The following is a 9,514-nucleotide window of genomic DNA, read 5'->3' as shown; positions in this document are numbered from 1 at the left end:
TCCAGGTAGGCTGGGTGACCCTGGCCAGGTGGAGCCCAGGGGGGCAAATAGTCTGGGGGATGGCCTGGCCCTGGATGGCACGGCCCAGGTGCCGGAGCAGCCTTCCACTGTGGTCTCACGTGTGTTCCCTGGACAGCAACACTGTGGCTGCAGGGCACAGCCCTGAACCCCCGTGCCCCACCCGCTGTGTCCTACCCACGACTCCTCCCCACTCCCTCCTCCCCACCTCTGCCTCCGCCTCATCCTCAGCCTGTCTTAGCTCTGCACAGAAGCAGACCGGGGGGTCCTGAGTCCTTGGCACCACAATCCCCAGGGCACCCGAGGACCCCAGGAATGCACGGGGCTCAGAGGAGGAAGCCTGGGAGCCTGGCCTGCAGCCCCTGCCATGAGGGGAGGACAGACCTCCTGCTCCCTGGCAGGGCCCCTGCTGGTGGCTGGTGGTCCAGTTCTGGGCTTGGGATGAGGGCTGGTCATCTCTGGCCCCACGATGCCCTCCCACTCAGGGCTGGGCTCTTGGGAGGAGGTCGTGGTCGGCATGGGCCACTCCAGCTCTGGCTGGCCTGGGAGCTTTGTGGAGGCCCCTCCTCCAGCCACCTCCCTGCTTCTGGCTGGGCCCTTTGCGAATGGGGTCTGCTTGCTGCTGGAGTGTATTTTGTGTATACCTGTGTGGGGACTGTGTGCATGTGTGAGCATGTGCGTGTGGATACGAGTGTGTGTGCATGTCTTACGTGTATGTGCCTGTGTGTGCATGTGTGAGTGCGCGTGTGTGCACATGTGTGAGTGGACACGTGTAGCTGCTTTGTGCTGTGGTCTGGATGTTTTTCGTGTCTGCCCCAGATTCCTGTTGAAATCCTAACTCCCAAGGCAATGATGTTAGGAGGCGGGGCCTCTGGGAGATGGCGAGGTCGTGAGGCTGCAGCTCTCCGGAGCAGGGTTGGTGTCCTTCTACAAGCGGTTCCAGGGAGGTCCCTTGCCACTTCCACCATGTGAGGACCCGAGATGGTGCCGTCTATGAACCGGGAAGTGGGTCCTCTCCGGACATGGAACGAGCTGGTGCCTTGATTTTGAACTTGCAGCCTCCAGGTATGAATGTGAGCTCTGCTCTGGGCTTACTGCCTATAGGGAGACCTGCCTCACAAGAAGGGGTCCCTCTGCGGCTGCCATGCATGGCTGCTTCAATCAAAGCTGCTGTCTAACACCATCGGCTCGCTCTCGAGTTCCTCCCTTGGCAAAGCCAAGCACCCTCCTGGACTGAGCCAGTTTTCGCGCCTGCCTGCCCCACCCTGCTGTGTCCAGGCCTTGGTGATACAGGACAGAGGTGTCCGTGCAGGCTGTGCCTGTGACTGGGTCCCCAGGGGGAAGGTGGCACCCCAGGTCAGCAACCTCCTACCCTGAACTCCAGGCAACATCGTCGCCCCCCTTGTACTGCACCTGCACCGTGGACAGAGAAGGAGGGAAGGCTGGGAGAGGAGGAGGGCGAATATCGCTGGAGGTCAGTGTCCTACAACCGTGGGTTTGTGTGCCCCTTTGTTCATTCATGCAACCATCCAAGACCCATTTCCTGGCCGCCCACCAGGCCCTGTCCAGGCTCTGGGCACATGGATGGCCATGAACGTGACTCATACATTTAGGGGACCTTTGGCTGTGAGAATCGGGCACATAGAGGGCACTGTCTGAGCCTCAGTTTACTTGTCCCTTGCAGGGCTGATGAGGATGAAAGGGGGTCCTCTCCTGGTACCACTCACCTGTTCATTCCTTCAGCCAATGTCTGTTGAATCCTGATCAGTCAGGAGCTGGGGGGTGTGATGGACACCCAGGCACCGGCGTCCAGGTTCACAGGAAGCGTCGCGGAATGAGACAGCAAGTCTTCAACACGCTGCTGGCACACCGTGGCCAGGTTTCAGTTTGGGGGCTGCTCCGTTGCCCCATTATACAGCTGCGGAATGAGGGCCCAAGTGTGTGTGTGACCTCCCAGCCCCAGCAGCCACCCCCACCTGCCCCTGAGGGGCTGGGGCTGCTGGGCCTGGGAAGGGGGACCAAGAGGGCTCCCCATGGCCCCCCATGCCTGCTTCCTGGGCCAGATGGGGGTACGATGACCCACCCCAGGGGTAAGGCAGCTCTCGGGCCTTTTATCCCTGAGCTGGGAGGGGTGGGAGATAAGCTTCAAAGGTATCGCGCTGTAAACGCACCTTTAAAAGCCGGCCCTGCCGCCTGGTATTTGTGTTACTGGAGTGATAGATAAAGAGTGGGGTGGGCAGTGCAGGCCAACCCTGCAGCCCTGGCCCCCCGATAAATGGGTCACCTATTAGTGTGGCCCTGCAGGAGTGGGGCTGCCTTTTGTGATGACAGGGGGCCCATCCCCACACTCCCCGCAGACAAGCCCTTGCTGGCCTGGCTGGGGGCATCGTGATGGCAGGTGCTGTGTGCCCATGGGGCCAGGCTGCGCTGGGCAGGAGGGGTGCAGATGTGGGCCCTGCCTGGGCACTTGGGAGGGTGGAGGCTTTCTTGGTAGGGGGAAGGAAGAAGCCCCCATCTTCCCTCCACGTGGTCTCACTGCTAGTCACCTTATTTTATGTTCTCATGATTTTTATTTGTGTAGCTTCATGGGGTATAAGTACAATGATGCTGCATTGAGACGTTGTATTGTGTGGACTTGGGGCCTTTGGTGCATCCATGGAAGGTGCAATGCACATGGCACCCCCGAGCAGCCACCCATCCTCCCTTCCCTCCACCCTGCGAGGCCCCATTGTCCGTCCGTCCACACTTGGCTGCACGAGCACTCGTGACTTAGCTCCCCCCTTATGAGTGAGAACCTGCAGTGTTTGTCTTTCTGTGTCCGAGCTGTTTCACTTAAGATAACGTAGGCACCCTTTTCTAAAAATTACTTTTTGATAACACAAGAACTGCAAGGATGCCCCTCCGCCCCCTCCTGCAAAGCACTAGACATGACAAATGAGACCAAAGTCTCCTTTTATTGTCGAGTCTCGTCCCCTCCCCAGGGAAGCTGCTGCTTGCGGTGAGCATGCTTCCTGCTGGATGCGTCTCCGTGTAAGCACCTGCCTGAGTGTCAGCCCTCTTAAGGTGAACCGCTCAGTGTCATTCATACATTGACAAATTTGTGCCGCCATCATCATGATCTGATTCCAAAACATTTTCTTCACCTCCGAGAAAGCCTTGTACCTGGCAGCAATCACTCTGTCTCTATGGGTTTGCCTATTCTGGACATTTCATAAAAATAGAATCGAACGGCATTTGGCTCTTCATGCCTGGCCTCTTTCTCTGAGCACGATATTTCGAAGGTTCAGCCGGGCCTCCCTCTTGTTCCTGGCTGAATAATATTCCAGTGCACGGCTGGACCACAGTCATCAGCTGACAGACACTTAGTGGTCTCACCTTCCCACTTGTGTGAATAGTCCTGCTATGAACATGAGTGTGCAAGATTTTGGTTGAACACTTGTCCTCAATCCTCTAGGGTGTGTATTTAGGAGTGGAATTGATGGGGCTTATGGTAACCCTAAGTTTAACTTTTTTTTTTGAGACGGAGTTTTGCTCTTATTGCCCAGGCTGGAGTGCAGTGGCACGATCTCAGCTCACTGCAGCCTCCGCCTCCAGGGTTCAAGTGATTCTCCTGTCTCAGCCTCCCGAGTAGCTGAGACCACAGACATGCACTCAGCTAATTACCACGCCCAGCTAATTTTTGTATTTTCAGTAGAGATGGCGTTTCACCGTATTAGTCAGGCAGTCTTGAACTCCTGACCTCAGGTGATCTACCCGCCTTGGCCTCCCAAAAGTGTTGGGATTACAGGTGTGAGCCACCAGGCCCGTATTTTTAAGAAGTCTAAATTAACAGGAACAATTCACAATTAACCAAATATCCAAGTTGCATATAAAGACAGGATTAGGGCGTGGCAGGTGAGTCCCTCACTCTCCGGGCTGTGCGAGTGTGGGGTGGAATCGGCTCCAGGGTCCCAAGGTGTGGCCAGAGCATGGGCCTGGCAGGGAGACCCGGGCATGGTGCCGGCATCTCCGGCCTTTGTCCTGTAAGGGTTTGCCCATGGCTCCACCTCATCAGATTGCTCTAAAGATAGGGCACAGTGGCACACAGGGCCCAGGCTGGGGTGGATGGGCCCCTCCCTGAGACTTTCATCTGCCACCGAGGTGAGGACAGCCTCCTTAGAGCCTTAGGGTCTGATCCTTCATGGACCGGCCCACAGATGCCCACTGGACTGGAGTCCCCTGTGGTTGCTCCCCTCCCTTTCCCAGCCAGCTCTTGGGCATCAGAGCACCCCTCTACAGGGAAGCCCCTGTGACTGTAGGTAGGTCAGTCCTTTCTCGCACAGGCCTGTACGATGCAAGTCTTGGGTAGAGACTGTGTGTTGGCTCGGGGGTCTTCAGGGTGCCACCTCCTTGAGGCAGGAAGGGTTTGCCCATTCATTGCTGAGTCTTGGCCCCTGACATATGGTGCTACTCCATAAACATTTCTTCCTTTCTTTTTCTCTGAGACAGGGTCTTGCTCTGTTGCCCAGGCTGGAGCACAGTGGCATGACCATAGCTGCAGCCTTGAACTCCTGGGCTCAAGTGATCTTCCTGCCTCATCCTCCTGAGCAGCTGGGACCATAGGTACATGCCACCATGCCTGGCTAAATTTTAAAAAATGTTTTGTAGAGATGGGGTCTCACTTTTCTGCCCAAGCTGATCTTGAACTCCTGGGCTCGAGCGATCCTCCCACCTCGGCCTCCCAAAGTGCTGGGATTACAGGCGTGAGCCACCGTGCCTGGCCCCGGTGGGTTGTGTTTTACCCAGAAAACTCAAGCCCTAAGAGGCAAAGCCTAAAGGTTCCTCTGGGCTGAGATGAGATGGGCCCTGGTCGGTGAGAACTGGGGAGTGGTTTAGGGGAGCGCTATGCTTCCTAAAGAGCCGACAGAACCGTTTTACTCTGGCTAAACTATTTGTGCCTATGCCTTTGTTAAAAATTGTGAAAATTAGGGAACGTGTGGAATGGTGACCCTGTGTGTGGAACTGGGGGGCTGGCTGGGAGGGGTCTTCCCATGGCCAAGTCCTGGTTGGGCTCTTGCCTGGGGTGTATGGGGTGGAGGCTCCAGGAAGTGGGGCAGAGGTGCCTGGGGGTGAACCAGCGGGTGCCTTGGGCCATTTTGACCTCTGACCTCAGGTTCCTTTTTGGGACAGTGGGGCTGCCCTAGTGTCTCTCTCCTGGAGGCTGTGGGGTTAAATGAGAGGGGCTGTGTGCCAGGGGCCCAGGGCTGTGCTGCCCACCGAGGGTCCTAGCAACACTCCTGAGATGGTTCTTATTTCGTCACCGTTTTCCAGGGCAGTGCCAGCCTTGGCAGACGGGCCGGACAGAGGTGGGATGATGGCTCAGGCCAGCAGGGGCTGCCACGGGGCAGCGATGGCCACCTCAAGCTTGGCCAGTGCTTCTGGACTTCCTCTCTGCTGACTTCGTCCCCTGGCTAGAAACAGCCGTGGCGGTGCTCCCAGACCGAGCGTCTGCACAGAGTGGCTTCAGCTTCCTCGAGCTGTGGGAATTTAACGAGAGTAAAACGGGACCATAAATCTCTGTTGGTCGGGATAACTTGATCCATGATTTTGGAGGGCAGGCCACAGCGGGGACGAGGAGGTGTCTGTGACGGGAGCGATCCCCGGACTGAGCTGGGCTGTCTGCTGGCACGTCACAGATAATAAAACTGCGTCGTCCTGCAGCACACGGAGACTGTGTCAGATCGAGATGTCGTAACCTATGCCTTGTGGCCAGGAGCCTGGTGTCGGGGAGGTACCGTCCATACATCACAGATCCTGCACACATCATAAAGATACTTTAATGGTCTATGTGTCTTTAAAGAATTACTAATATTGCTGTTTTATGAGAAACCAGAGTTGAAAATATTAGAAGTCAGAATTTTATGGCCTAAAAGAAAGTTAAATGATGAGGATATGGGAAGGGAGACTGAAGTATCCATCACTGCCTGGGCCAGCGTTCTGGATGGGGACATGGTGGGGGAGGGGCCGCCCGGCTTTGATGAACTTGGCCGGCTCTGGCAGCCTCTGCGTGAACCTTCGGCTCCGTTAGAAGCCTCCTCCTTGGGAAGGGTTTGGAAAGCTGAGATAGAGGACGAGGGTGTTGGGGTTGTCCAGACAGTTGCAGGGCTTGGCAGTGGGGCGCACAGCAGGAAGAGAGCATCCAGGAAGTCCGGGCCCTCCTGGTTTGGGGCATGATCAGGGAGTGTGGATGGGGACACCCAGAGGACTCGGTTTCACCCAAGCTCTTTCCAGAAGGAAATTCTCCTGGCTTGCCACACGCTCCTTGTCAGATGACAATTTCCTCTGGTGCAGGTTTAAACTTTTATGTGACAGATCGGCTTGAATGCCCCTCAGAAAAGGAGCAAGTGAAGGGACAGTGGAAGGCACCGTGGATGCCTGGGGTGTCGGGGGCGAGGTCCTGGCCTGAGCCATGCAACCACATGTGGGGCCGAATCCCTCAGACTCAGAGACCAGCTCTTCCACCCTGGAATCTGCGTGCAGCAGGCGCTGATGAGTGCCTGTGGGCGAGGGATGGACTGATCTGGGTGAATCACTTTTCTTCCCTAGCTGTGCCCCTTACCCACAGCTGTGCTCCATGCTGGGGTCAGTGGGGAATCTGGGGCCTGAGGGCTGTTTGCAGCTCTCTCTTGCCCCGTTGTGCCTGTGTGAGGACCCCGGGGACTAGAGCACACCCAGGGCAAGGATCTGCTAAGGCTTCGCTCAGGTTTTAAGATGATTATTACTAAGGTGAGATTTCCATGAAATAAAATCACTCATTTTAAGGGAGTCAGTTCTGGGTTGTTTAGTGTATTCACTCTGTCATGAGCCAGCACCTTGACCTAGTTCCAAAACATTTTCCTGCCCCCAAAAGGAGACCCTGTGCCCATTAGCAGTCCCTCCCCTTCCCTCCCTCAGCCCTGGCGACACTGCCCTGCGTCTGTCCCTGGATTTGCCAGCTGGGTGTTTCGTATCGCTGTATCCATGCTACGTGTGGTCTTTTGTGTGTGGCTTCTTTTCCTGAGCACTGTGCTTTGGAGGTTCACCTCCATGGTAGCTTGTGCCTGTGCTTTGCTCCCGTTAAGGTCTGGGCTGCATGGGTGGACTGCAGTGATCTGCTCATCCGCCGATGGGTGTCTGGGTGGCCTCCACTTTCGGCTGAGAAGAGGCTGCTGTGGGTGTCCCGGCGCACTCCTGCCTTTGGCTCTTTTAGGTATTTTGTTCGGGCTTTGAGACATGTTTTCTCTCCCTCAGAGGAGCGCCTGTTGAAGAATCATGACCTCTGTTGAGCATTTACCTGGTCACAGACATTTTGCTGAAGAATTCACAAGTTCATAGAAGAGCACACTTGATCTTGAGTGTCCAGTTCAATGGGTTTTGACAGATACGGACAGTCGTGTGACTCCAGATCACAACGTAGGACGTTCTGGTCGCCACGGGCTCCTGGGTGCCTCTTCCTAGTGAGTTTCATCCCATGCCCTACTTTCTATTGCAGGAGATTAATTCTCTTCTAGGATTTTGTATACATGGAACCACACTGAGGCAGGAGGTGGGACTTGACCCTAGAGGCAGGGCTCAAACTCTGGACCAGATTGAAGACTGGCTGAAACAGGGAAAAGGCACCTCTTCATAAGATGCCCACCAGTGCCAGGCCAGTTTACCATTGCCACGGCAACACTCGGAAGTTACTCCCCCTTTCCATGGTGATGACTTGGAAGTACCACCCTTTTACTAAAAAATCAGAATGCAGGTACGAATATGAGTGCAGCACTGCCTCTGAGCAGCTGCTCTGAGCTCGCCGCCTGGGGGGAGTCCTGCCTCACGAGGAGGGTCCCTCTGCTGCTGCTGTGCACAGCTGCTTCAATCAAAGCTGCTAACACCACCGGCTCACCCTTGAGTTCTTTCCTGAGCAAAGTCAAGAACCCTCGTGGACTAAGCCCCAATTCTGGGGCTCACCTGCCCTGCATCTGTGCTCTGTGTGGCTCTGATGTCTGCTAGAACAGGGGACTGGAGGCCTGTTTGTGCGGCACGTATGCCTTGTGTGGGTGGCACTCTGCTCACCCATTCACCTGCGATGGCCGTCCAGGTCATTTGCACTTTTTGGCGATTGTGAATGGAGCTGCGATAAACATCCATGTGCCAGTTTTGCAGGAGTACAGGCGTGGATGGCCAGGCCCTATGATAAGCATCTGTGTAACTTTACAGGAAACTACACACCTGCTCCCACAGTGGTCATGCCATTTCGTTCCTGCCAGGGCACGGGAGCGTCCCAGTTGCTCCAGCCTTTTCCGGCACTTGGTATTGTCTGTCTTTTCAATTTTAGCATTTCTTGTTGGTATTAGTCACAATTTAAAGATCAGAAAATGGAGGCTCAGAGAGGCGAAGTGACCTGTCCAGGCTGCACAGTGGGGAGGGCAGGTCAGAACCTGCCCATGACCTTTGGACTGTGACCCCACCTCTCAGACAGAGCAGGTCTGTGCCGGCTCCTGAGGCCCCAAACTGACTGCAAAGGCCTTCACTTCACACCACAGTGCCATGCCCCACTGTCCCTTAAAACCCTCGGTGGCCCCCCTGCCTCTAGCCCATCCCTGCCCTTCTCCTCCCCGCTTCAGCCATGCTGGTGCCTTCCTCTCCCCAGGGCCTTTGCACGGCTGCTCCTGCTGCCCCTCTGCCCTGGTTATATCCTTCCCGTGAGCCGGGAACAGCTCACCTTGGCCGGCGTGTGCCCTCAGCATTCATACAGAGTGATATCTTTGAAATGACAGCAAGTGGCAGTTGATACCTTTCCGTCCTGCTGAAAAGTGAGACCCGGGAGGGCAGAGACCAGGCCTGTCTTGTTAGTCCTGGGGGCTGTGCCTGGTAGTGGGTTGTTGATTTGGGCAGCACGAGTGTGGCAGGGAACACCCTGACCAGCCTCACCCTGTCTAGAGATGGGAGGAAGCCAAGGGTCCACCTCCAGAGAAAGGTCCTGGAGGACTTATTAGTGGACACTTCAGCCTTGAGGAGCAGCAGGATAACCAGGACAGCATTTCTGCCCCAAGCAGGCGACATCCTGGGAGAGACCCCTCTGAAACTTCAATAGTGTCCCCACAGGGTGGACAGGGACCCCACCTCAAATATGGGCACTGAGGTCTCGAGGCAGCCTGGATGGTTCCCTGGCCTCCCCAAGGCCGTGGGAGGAAGGCCCTGGAGCAGGGGTCGGCCGTCTGCTGTCGGGGGCCAGACAGGTCGCTGTGCTCTGGGGGACACTGCCTGGGCTGAGGCTGAGGTCTGTGTGGTCCGTTACGGTCCACGTTGCTTTCTAAACACACACAGTTACATAAACGATGATAACACTTCATAAACATTTTTCTAACATGTGGAATGTTTGACATGAATTTCAGCTATTTTAAAATGAATAAACAATTGTCAATGTCCTGGCTGAGAAGCCACAGTGCTTTATGGAAGATCAAAGGCAGGAGAAAGGTCTCTTCTTTAGAGA

Source organism: Rhinopithecus roxellana, chromosome 13 (genome assembly GCF_007565055.1).
Source record: "Rhinopithecus roxellana isolate Shanxi Qingling chromosome 13, ASM756505v1, whole genome shotgun sequence".
Taxonomy (NCBI): domain Eukaryota; kingdom Metazoa; phylum Chordata; class Mammalia; order Primates; family Cercopithecidae; genus Rhinopithecus; species Rhinopithecus roxellana.
Note: the sequence above shows the minus strand (reverse complement) of the source record.